Source organism: Pristiophorus japonicus, chromosome 4 (genome assembly GCF_044704955.1).
Source record: "Pristiophorus japonicus isolate sPriJap1 chromosome 4, sPriJap1.hap1, whole genome shotgun sequence".
NCBI classification, from domain to species: Eukaryota; Metazoa; Chordata; class Chondrichthyes; family Pristiophoridae; genus Pristiophorus; species Pristiophorus japonicus.
Genome location: NC_091980.1, coordinates 303,453,318 through 303,465,831, shown reverse-complemented (window position 1 = coordinate 303,465,831; position 12,514 = coordinate 303,453,318).

The window sequence follows — 12,514 nt, the reverse complement described above, 5'->3', positions numbered from 1 at the left end:
CTGGCATAACTCAGTAAGTTACGATTTTTTTTAGGTTAGTTTTTTTCAGCCAAAGGGGGCGTAACCTGCCACCCGTGCCAATTTTGGCCATTTAGGGAAGTTTGGCCAGCTGACAGTTACTCCAGTTGTGCTTAGGCCAGCGTATGTGGTCTCTGAAGCAAAACCTGCCGGAGAGTTAAAGAAATCGGTGCAGGTAAGTGCAACAGATGCCCGGAGAGAGAGAGAGAGAGAGAGAGAGAGAGAGAGGGGCTGGGGGCATTGGAGGAAAGTTGCTGCTATATATTTCAATGTGTTTTAATGTGTTGCGAGCCGGCAGTATGTTTCACTTTGCAGCCTCAGCCCGCGTTGAGTCCCTGGTTACCGTGGCAACCCGTTCTTTTTTGGCGCAGATTAAGGCTCCGCCCCCAAAATTAAAGGACAGGTTAGGCCACGCCAAAATGAAGAGATCCAACGGGGAAACTTAGAACTTTTTTTTTTGGCGTACTTGGGCCCCCAAAAAAAGCGGGTATAACTCTTCAAGTACGTCAAAAAAAAGCTTTGGGGAAAATTGAGCCCAATATCTCAGAAGACATGCAAAGCCATTGGATTGCAAAAGGTAGTGAGGACTGCCGAAACTATGATAAAGACTTCCAAAATTCCAGCGTGATTCATGCCAAGGAAGGATGTTGCCGATACTGCTCGAAGTCCTTCTTCACACGTGTGCATACGCTGACAGGGAAATGAGTGGAGGGAACGTGGCTCTCTTATTCACTTTCAAACGGTAGAGTATACTGCTTTGCTTGCAAGGTCACAGCACGAACAAGTAGCCACTTTACTCATGGGTTTAATGACTGGAAGTGTTCTGTATGTAATAATTCGATAGACTGAACACTGTAAACTCACTCAGGTGCAAACCTGGCTCAACTTTATTCAGGCCCAAAGTGCCCACATTACATTGTGGCTTGCTTTATTTACCTGGCCCACACACATGTGCGTACAGCCCAATGACCTCCGACAGTGGCGCCCCCTGGTGGCAAGCATACATACATGACAGGAAGCATCTCACAAAAACAGCCACCAGCATAGAGAAGCCATGGTAGAAATATGCACTAGACAAGCAGGCACTGGTTGTGTGGATGGTCATATTGAAAATGAATGGCAGTACTGGCGCAAGGTGCTAGAGCGGGCTGTCTGTGTGATAACGTTTCTCTGTGAACGAGGTCTTTCATTGCGAGGCAGAGACGAGATCGTTGGCTCTCCAAGTAATGGTAATTATCTGGGTGTGTTGGAGGTTCTCGCAAACTACGATGCATTTCTTGCTGAACACATCAAGTGGTTCGTCAACAAAGACTTCATACTTGTCTTCCACCACTTGTGAAGAACTGATTAGTCTGATGAGTAGAAAATTACTTGAGACCATTATCCAAGAATTGAAATCAGCGAAGTTCTATTCAATATCTGTCGATTCAACACCAGATGTCACACACTCAGATCAGCTGACATTTGTCGTCCGCTATGTTCTACCGATTGGTCCTGAGGAAAGGTTCCTAAAATTCTTGACAATAATCAGTCATAAGAAGTAGCAGAAATAATACTGACCTTTCTAGATGAGAACGGGATCGACATACAAAATTGTCGCGGACCGTCTTATGATAATGCTTTAAACGCGAGTGGGAAATACATTGGTGTCCAAACTATCATCAAAGAGCAATGCCTATATGCGACGTTTATACCATGCGCAGCGCACTCACTCTACCTTGTGGGGAAAAACAGTGCCAAATGCAGCCCAGTGATCCTCAGATTTTTTGACATTGTATAAAAGTTGCCGACTGCTTTATGAAAAACTAAAGCCTGTCGTCAAACTGCTTTCTGCTACTCGATGGTCAGCAAGGTATGAAGCTGTGTCAGCCCTGCTCAAAGGTTACACTCCTATATGCGAAGTGTTGGAATCCCTGGCAGCTGACGTGGAACAGAAAGTTGAATGCCGAAATGAATCAGTTGATCCTTGACAAACTGGGTGAACTGGATTCAGCGATTCTCATTGTTATTTGGAACACAGTCTAGAAGCGCTTTCACCTGACCAAGCTCTCGCTTCAAGAGACCGGCTTGAATCTGAATGTCATGGTGTCCTTACTCGAGTCCCTTGTCGATTTTGTCAAGACCCAGCGGACAGAGTTTGAGGACTTCGAAGACCAAGGGATTAAACTGTGTGGCCACGACGAGTACAATTCAGCTCAGAGGTGCATCCGGGTTCGTGGAGATGCTGAAAACACTGTGCTGTCACCCAAGGAGAAATTCAAAACTGATGTGTTCTTTGTCATCATTGATCAACTAATCAGTACCTTGAACTACCGCCTTGAAGCATACAAGGAAATTAACTGTAAGTTTGGATTCCTGTCCACGCTAGCCGTTCTCTCGACTCATAAGATCAAGAAAGCCACAGCAAATCTTGCCCGCTCCTATCCCAAAGGTCTGGAACCTATTATTGAAAGTGAATTCATCCAGTTTTCTAGCTTGGTGGCATCTTCAACAGAGCTTCGAACCTCAATTTGTGGCAAACAAACTAAGTCAGCAGAGCTGAGAATGTACCAATTCCTCCAGACACACGCCCTCACCCAAACCTTTTCTAACATTGAAATAGCTCTTCAGATATATCTGTTGATAATGGTATCAAATTGCAGAGGGGAGCGGTCCTTCGCGAAACTAAAACGTATCAAGGATGAGGTCAGGAATCGAATGGGACAAGTCTTTCAATCATGAGCATCGAGAGCAAAGTACAGAGAGGGCTTGACTTCTCGAAAATCCTTGACAACTTTAGCAGACATAAATCTAGGAAAAGACTAATGTAATGTTATATTTGTGTAGGTTGGACCTCTCTGGTCCGGCACCATCGGGAACTAACCGGTGCCGAAACAGAGAATTTTCCGAACCATGGGAGGTCACGCTTACAGGTACATGTCGATAGTGTGCTGGCCCCTGCGTGTATGTGCGTGCTGGTGGCCTGTGGGCGGCTCCCTCAGCACCCACGCGCACACTCACTGACTGACAGCCACTCCAGCCAATCGCCGCACACACTCACTGACTGACAACCGTTCCAGCCAATTGCCACACACACTCACTGACTGACAGCCGCTCCAGCCAATCGCCGCACACACTAACTGACTGACAGCCGTTCCAGCCAATTGCCACACACACTCACTGACTGACAGCCGCTCCAGCCAATCGCCGCACACACTAACTGACTGACAGCCGTTCCGGCCAATTGCTGAACACACTCACTGACTGACAGCCACTCCAGCCAATTGCCGCACACACTCACTGACTGACAGCCACTCCAGCCAATTGCCGCACACACTCATTGACTGACAACCGTTCCAGCCAATTGCCACACACACTCACTGACTGACAGCCGCTCCAGCCAATCGCTGAACACACTCACTGACTGACAGCCGTTCCAGCCAATCACCGAATGCACTCACTGACTGACAGCTGCTCCAGCCAATCGTCGCACACATACCACAGCAGCAACTGAGCCCGCTTTCTAAACGGATTAAAGTTACAGACCCACGACACAGCCCCCGGCCAGCGCCTTGCACACTGAGATGGCACAGATAACACATTGCAACACTCACTGAGCTGGCACAGATAACTTCAGACTGCAAAACTCACTGAGATTGCATTTCAAACTCACAGGCTGCGAAACTCAGGCCTCGCGCTCTCCATGTAGAAATCTCCCAGCCACATTTATTAATTAACGCACTGGTTTGGTGCTCTTTTTATTAATAAACCCTCCTCTTCCTTAAGCTCAACTAATGTTGAACCACGGATGTTTCTGGACCAGAGAGTCCCGGACCCTACAGGTTCAACCTGTAGTTGCCTCTGTGGAGAAAATAGAATGCAAATGACAAATGATGGTCTTCCAAAAAAATTGCGCTGCCTTGTTCGAAATTGTTGTCACTGTCGATTTAGTTTCAAAATATAAAGATTTTTTAAAATTAAAGAGTTGTTTGCTGTTTATACAGGGTTTCTTCAAGGTATCGGTTTGATTGTTTAGAAACATAATAAAATATTAAATGAGTGTCATCATAGTATCAATGAGAACATATCCTGAGATGAAGACCTGACCGGACCTTGAGCTGATGCATACTCAGTATAGTGCCCTGTGACTTGGCTCACTAATGCCATTTACTGCAGGTGTGAATGGAAGTAAGGGACACATGGCCAGGATACTGCCCGGGTCCCGAGTCACCCCTTAATCCGTCCCCGCATCCAATGTGACTGTGACCATGGTAAACTATCCCACCTCGCCCTTCTCGATCTGTCTGCAGCCTTTGATGTAGTTGGAAGAATATACTTGCATTGGAGGCTGTTCAGAGAAGGTTCACTCGGTTGATTCCAGAGATGAGGGGGTTGACGTATGAGGATAGGTTGAGTAGGTTGGGCCTATGCTCATTGGAATTCAGAAGAATGAGAGGTGATCTTATCGAAACATATAAGATAATGAGGGGGCTCGACAAGGTGGATGCAGCGAGGATATTTCCACTGATGTGGGAAACTAAAACTAGGGGACATAATCTCAGAATAAGGGGCCATCCATTTAGAATTGAGATGAGGAGGAATTTCTTCCCTCAGAGAGTTGTAAATCTGTGGAATTCTCTGCCCCAGAGAGCTGTGGAGGCTGGGTCATTGAATATATTTAAGGCGGAGATAGACAGATTTTTGAGTGATAAGAGAAGAAAAGGTTATGGGGAGCGGGCGGGGAAGTGGAGCTGAGTCCATGATCAGATCAGCCATGATTTTATTGAATGGCAGAGCAGGCTCGACCGGCCAAATGGCCTAATCCTGTTCCTATTTCTTATATTCTTATGACCATAACATCCTCCACCAACACCTCTGCTCTATCATTGAGCTGGGTGGGACTGCACTCGCCTGGTTCCATTGTTATCTACCCAGTCGTAGCCAGAGAAACACCTGTTATGGCTTCTCTTCCAGCTCCTGCATCATTACCTCTGGTTTCCCCAAGGATCTATTCTCTGTAATCTCCTATTTCTCACCCCCGCTTGGCAATATCATCCAAAGACATGTCAGGTTCCATTTGTCAGCTGACGACACCCAGCTCTACCTCACCATCACCTCTTTCAACCACTCCGTTGTCTCTAAATTCTCAGATTGCTTGGCCAACATCTAGTACTGGATGAGCAGAAATTTCCTCCAACTCGACATTGGGAAGACCGAAGCCATTGTCTTCGGTCACTGCCACAAACTGCATTCCCTCGCCACCGACTTCATCCCTCTCCCTGACAACCATCTGTGCTCATCCAATTCTGGCCTCTTGCAGATCCCCGATTTTAATCACTCCACCATCGGTCGCCGTGCCTTCAGCTGCCTGTGCCCAAGCTCTGGAATTCCCTACAGTGCTTTTGTTTCAGTATCTGCAGTATTTTGCTTTAATATAATGTAGGTACAAGGTTTGAGGGGAACATAATATAGGAGAAAAAGATTCCCCTGTCTTGGATGATATTGAGCAGGTCATTGACATTAGGTATTTCATCCTTCCCTTGTACCCCATTCCACCTGTACCCCTCACCCACATTTTCTGCCATTGTGTGTTGGCTGAGGCTCAGTGGGGTAGCACTCTCGCTTCTGAGTCAGAAGGTTGTGGGTTCAAATCCCACTCCAGGGACTTGAGCACAAGATTCAGCCTGACACACCCAGTGCAGTACTGAGGGAGAACATAAGAAATAGGAGCAGGAGTAGGCCATACAGCCCCTCGAGCCTGCTCTGCCATTTAATAAGATCATGGCTGATCTGATCATGGACTCAGCTCCACTTCCCTGCCCGCTCCCCATAACCCTTGACTCCCTTATCGCTCAAAAATCTGTCTATCTCCGTCTTAAATATATCCAATGACCCAGCCTCCACAGCTCTCTGGGGCACAGAATTCCACAGATTTACAACCCTCTGAGGGAAGAAATTCCTCCTCATCTCAGTTTTAAATGGGCAACCCTTTATTCAAAAACTATGCCCCCTAGTTCTAGATTCCCCCATGAGTGGAGACATCCTCTTTGCATCCACCTTGTCAAGCCCCCTCATTATTTTATATGTCTCAATAAGATCACTTCTCATGCTCTGAAGTCCAATGAGTACAGGCCCAACCTGCTTAACCTTTCTTCATAAGTCAACCCCCTCATCTCCAGAATCAACTTAGTGAACCTTCTCTGAACTGCCTCCAAAGCAAGTATATTCCTCCTTAAATAAGGAGACCAAAACTGTACTAATACCCTGTACAATTGTAGCAGGACTTCTCTGCTTTTATACTCTATCCCCCTTGCATAAAGGCCAACATTCCATTTGTCTTCCTGATTAATTGCTGTACCTGCATACTAACTTTTTGTGTTTCATGCACAAGGACTCCCAGGTCCCTCTGTACTGCAGCATTTTGTAATTTTTCTCCATTTAAATAATAATTTGCTTTTTTATTTTTTTCTGCCAAAGTGGATAACCTCACACTTTCCCACATTATACGCCATCTGCCAAATGTTTGCCCACTCACTTAGCCTGTCTATATCCCTTTGCAGATTTTTTGTGTCCTCCTCACAACTTGCTTTCCCACCCATCTTTGTATCATCAGCAAACTTGGCTACATTACACTTGGGCCCATTGAGTAGCTGTCCCCTGGAGGACTTTGTTATACAGTGTGACCTTTCACCTCTGGGACAAGGGTTTGGTTCCAGCCTGGACCTTGCTGTGTACAAATTGACTGCTGCGTTTCCTACATTACAACAATGACCACACTTCAAATAGTACTTCATTGGCTGTAAAGCGCTTTGGGACATCCTGAGGCGCTATAGAAATGCAAGTTTTTCCTTTCAATATCTCTTTGGGGGGAAGAAATTGCGTAGCGCCCCGTTTGGGGTTGGAACGGCCGCGAGACGGGAGTTCCTGCAGCAGGCGCGGAATTCCCGCTCCGCTCGTGATATTAGGGTTACCGCCCCAAGAGCATTGAAGCTCAAAATCACGTGCTCCACTTGCTCTGTGGGGCGGGAGCAGGGCGGAAGGGCACAGACAGGGGGCGTAGTTCTACGCGGTGGCACGCGTAGCGCTGCCGTGTAGAAAGGGTCCGCCTCCCTTCATTAAGGGGAGGGCCAAGCTGCAAACTCTGCAGGTCCCTACCTGGACCACCGGAGAGCGGGGAGCTGTGGCATCAGCCCGGCAGTCAAGCGGAGCGCCGGGCAGCAAGATCACGGCACGGGCTCCGCGTTCTACGGTGCAACGGGCCGTGAACGGTAGGTCGGCCACGTTTTGTTTTTTGGGCACGCCACCTTCCCTTTGATTAACGCCCTGCATTCGGCCTTCAGCCCCCTGCTGCCATCGCCTGCCGCAGCCTCAGGGGGGCGCTCCCGAACTTATGCTCCGGGGCAGTGGAGCAGGGCACTACCGGTAACCGCCGTCGATAAACGCCCGCGGAATTTAGCATGAGTCATTAGCGGCGCCGTGCCTGGGTGAAAAGTCGTTAGTGCCCCCCGGGTGAGCTAACAGGAGGGCCAAATGAGCCCAATTTTTTCCCCCTTTGAATGGTACTGTTTGATATGCGTGATTGGACAGGTTAGATGCAGGAAGAATGTTCCCGATGTTGGGGAAGTCCAGAACCAGGGGTCACAGTCTAAGGATAAGGGGTAAGCCATTTAGGACCGAGATGAGGAGAAACTTCTTCACTCAGAGAGTTGTGAACCTATGATGATCATATTAAATGGTGGTGCAGGCTCGAATGGCCGAATGGCCTACTCTTGCACCTATTTTCTATGTTTCTATGTTTCGGGCATTGGTCACAATACAAGCAGCCCCCTACTTGGCAATCTCTTCCTGGCTAATGCAAGGAATGGAGATGTTATGTTGAAGAGGGGATCATGGGTTAAGAAACTGTGTTGGGCAGAGTTGAGAGAACTTCATGAAGCAAAGAACTTGAATTTATATAGCACTTTATCATCTCAAAGCACTTTACCAGTGATAGATTACTTTTGAAATACTGTTAGTGTTTTGGAGTCAAACACGGCAGCTAACTTGTGCTCAGAAAATGAACGACCAGATGATCTGCTTTTGATGGTAGTAATCGAGAGATAAACGTTGGCCAGGATTAGTGTTGCCAACTCTCCAGGATTGTCCTGGAGTCTCCAGGAATTACAGATTAATCTCCTGGACACTGCTGCAAGGAACTCCGGAGAAAAATCAATGGAGCAACAAAGAGTGTGGTTTTTTTTCATTTTCTTTTGAACATTTTTATATATATTTTTTTAATAGATTGATAGATGGGGAAAACAGGCGGTTTTACTAGGCGAAGTTATGTGATGAAATCTCCAAGAATATGACCAACCAGAGTTGGCAACCTGAGCCAAGATATCTCCCCTGCTCTTCTTCAAATATCTGAAAGGCAGCACCTCTGAAGATGCAGTACTCCCTTTAATCATAGGATCATAGAATAGAACACCACAGAATTGAGCCATTCGGCCCATCGAGTTTGCACCAGCTCTTTCAAAGAGCAACCCAGTCAGTCCCACTCTCCCGCTCTTTTCCCATATCCCTGCAGTTTTTTCTCCTTAAAGTATTTAACCAATTCCCTTTTGAAGGCTCCTACTGAATCTATTTTCATCACCCTATCAGGCAGTGCATTCCAAATCCTAACCACTCGCTGCGTAAAAAGCTTTTTCCTCATGTCGTCTCTGGTTCTTTTGCCAATCACCTTAAATCTGTGTTTCCCTGGTTACCGACCCTTCTGCCATTGGAAACAGATTCTCTTTATTTACTCTAACTAATCACTCTATCAAATCTCTTCTGCTCCAAGGAGAACAACCCCAGCTTCTCCAGTCTACCCAGGTAACTATAATCCCTCATCCCTGGATCCATTCGAGTAAATCTCTTCTGCACCGCCTTCAAAACCTACACGTCCTTCCTAAAGTGTGGTGCCCAGAATTGGACACAATTCTCCAGCTGGGGCCGAACTAATGTTTTATATAGGTTGAGCATAACTTCCTGGCTTTTGTACTCTATCTCTGTTTCTGTTTGTAAAGACCAGGATCCCATTTGCTTTAGTAGCTGCTTTGTTAACCTGTCCTGCCAGCTTCAAAGATTTAAGTTGTGTTATTGGGGCTTAAACTCACAAGTTGAGAGTGCTAGCAGCTGAGCTAAACTGATGCAGAGGCTGCACACTTGGAGCAGGGGAGGATTTAGGATGGGAAACCCGGAAGTACAGGGTTTTTTCTCCAGGTTTCCTGCCTGACAACCGGCCTGATTGGCAGGGCGCCGGCCTGCCGGGCGGGAAAGCCTGCAACACCAGGCCGCAGCTGTAATGTATGTAGCTCCACACTGTGGGCGTACTGTGTTACTGCAGCTAGTGCTGTTTAATAAACAGTCAGGTCACTTGACAGGAAGGAGGCTTCCGCAGGAAGTTCTAGACCTGCAGCCATTGTACAGGCTGTGTGTTAAGTGTGCTCTCGAAGATATCACAGCAGCGGAGGAGCAGGTCAGGAGGTAGGGAGAGATCGCGGCTGGGGCCGGAGGGGGAGGGGGGGAGGGTCTACTGGTAGGATGGGTGGGTAAGAGATTGCGGTGGGGTAGACCATGGGCGGTGGGGGATGAGATGGTGTTCGGGCGAGGGAGGGCGGGTCTACTGATAGGATGCGTGGGTAAGAGATTGTGGTGGGGTAGACCATGGGCAGTGGGGGATGAGATGGTGTTCGGGTGAGGGAGGGCGGGTCTACTGATAGGATGGGTGGGTAAGAGATTGCGGTGTGGTAGACCATGGGGGTGGGGGATGAGATGGTGTTCGGGTGAGGGAGGGCGGGTCTACTGATAGGATGGGTGGGTAAGAGATTGCGGTGGGGTAGACCATGGGGGTGGGGGATGAGATGGTGTTCGGACGAGGGAGGGCGGGTCTACTGATAGGATGGGTGGGTAAGAGATTGCGGTGGGGTAGACCATGGGCGGTGGGGGATGAGATGGTGCGAGCGAGATCTCGCGGGAGGGGTCGGACAGATCGTGGGGGCAGAGGGGTATCAGACTGTAGGGGCTATTTACACGGGAGCTTGTTGGGCCTAGAGGAAGCACTAGTGCTAAGGTTAGGGTTAGATCCAGCCCTTCTCGTCTCCTTTTACCTGCTGGGTTTCCCGAGCCCCGACATGAGTTAAAAATAAAAAGCTTGTTAAAATGGCAACGTGATTAACTTCAGGAACATTTTTGTGTCCTTCTGTGTATGCATGGGGTCTGCACATTGAGGCCCCGCCTGCGCACGGCTCCACAGTCGCAGACGTATTGCAGCGAGAGCCACGCTTTGCTCAGTTCTGAGGAACAAGGCCTGTCGCTGGGTCCGTGTTGGCCAGGGGGTGAGGGTAGGGAAGAAGAGAGAATCGAAAGGGGAGAGAGAGTAAGGGAGGAAGTGAGAGGGGATCAGAGGGAGACAGAGAAGGCATCAGAGGGACAGCAGAGCATAGGGGAGAGAGAGTGGAGATCAGAGAGAGAGGATCGGGGGGAGAGAGAGAAAGGGGATTGGAGGGAGAGGGTGATCGAAGAGAGAGAGAGAGGGTGGATCGGAAGGAGATGGGGGGGTGGAGAGAGAGGGGATTGAAGGGAGAGAGAGGGGATTGGAGGTGTGGAGAGAGAGGAGGTTAGGAACGCGGTGGGGGATAAAGAGTACGGAGAACACAGTGAGGATGGGGGAAGAACGTGATCCTTGTCTGAAGGAGGTGGCAGAATAAGAGTGACAACGCGATCCTTATGGTAAGACGGATCATGTTCTTCCAACCTCACCCCCTTTACACCCACACCACGTTCTCCCTCTCCTCCCCCTACACCTGATAGTACCATCTGATTGCACATTCCCGAGAAACTACTGGGTGCGTCTTGTCCTCCAAGGGAACCAATCAGCAATCAGGTCTTGTCCTCCAAGGGGACCAATCAGCAATCAGGACTTGTCCTCCAAGGGACCAATCAGCAATCAGGACTTGTCCTCCAAGGGGACCAATCAACAATCAGGACTTGTCCTCCAAGGGGACCAATCAACAATCAGGACTTGTCCTCCAAGGGGACCAATCAGCAATCAGGTCTTGTCCTCCAAGGGGACCAATCAGCAATCAGGACTCGTCATCCAAGGGGACCAATCAGAATTTTTGGTGTTGCGAATAAACACATCCTTAAAATGGAGACATGCAACTTCCTAAAAAGCTGTTACCGACCGACCCGCCTGCTGAGAGCAGATTGGTCGCCCTTCCCCCGTTAAAAACGGAAGTTGGAGGATTCGCGGCAGGTTGGGGTTGGGTTGGAATGTTGAAACAGTTTAGCCTCTCATTGACCTAACCCCACCCATTTTGGGGAGTTAAAGGAACTCTGCATGGAGCGGTTTTGGACTTATCGTGTCAGTGAGAGTGAGAGTGAATGCCCTCCCGGGTACTATCATCTTTAAGCTGGATGAGCACAAACATTTACCTTCGCGTTAACAATGTGCAGTCCTCTTATCCTGTCACTGCGACTTCCTGTAATAAAACAATGTTGTCTCTGAATATCTTCTCCACTCATTAATTTAATTTTCCACGCCTCCGAGTAAGAACTGAAATGCCTACAGTCAGTCATAGAATCATAGAAACTTACAGCACAGAAGGAGGCCCTTCGGCCCGTCGTACCTGTACCGGCTCTTTGTCAGAGCAGTCGTGCTTAGTCCCACATCCTCGCCTTTTGTCTGTAACCCTGTAAGTTCCTCATCCTCGAGTCCCACTACCTGTTAAAATTATTCACAGAATCAGCTTCCACCAGCTTTTCAGGTAGAGCGTTCCAGCTCCTGAAAACTCAGTGGGGCTGAAATTGGTGAAGGGCAGGGGTCGCCCAAAGACCGCCGAGGTACCTGACGGTACTCTGGGCAGGGTTTTTGGCAAAAAGGTCCTTGAAAGGTCGGCCATCGCCAAAAGAGGGACTTATGCTGTCAGTGGGCGGGAGCTGTCATTCTCAGCGGCAGAGGCCACTTGCCGCCCAAGTGCCGCCGAGGATGGAGTCGGGCCCACGGAGTGTCGAAGACCTAAAAATAAAAAACGTCAACAAAAAAAAACAGCGAAAAACCCTTCGGGGCGACCCCCATCAAGGTAAGTCGCTGTAAATAAAGTTTGACAAAATTGTTTACTCGCCTTTTTGTTCAGCTCTTCACACTGACCGTCGGGGACAGACCAGCCTCCTCGCAGTGCTCCACCCCGTCCACTTACGCCACTCGGCCGTCCGCTGATGTCAGCGGACGGTTCCCGGCGGCTCTCCCCTCCCGCCCGCTCCAGACCAAATCGAAACTGGCACTGGCCGCAACTCGAGAAGGAATGTCAGCGGCAGTGGGCGGTAAGGCCATCAATTTTGGCCCCATATGATACGAGTGAAAACATTTCTCCTCATCTCCCCTCTAGGTCTTTTTCCATTGATTTTGAATCGGTGACCCCCTGGTTATTGACCCACTCGCCAGAGGGAATATTTTTTTCCCTGTTTACTCTATCAAAAGCCCTCATCACCTTGA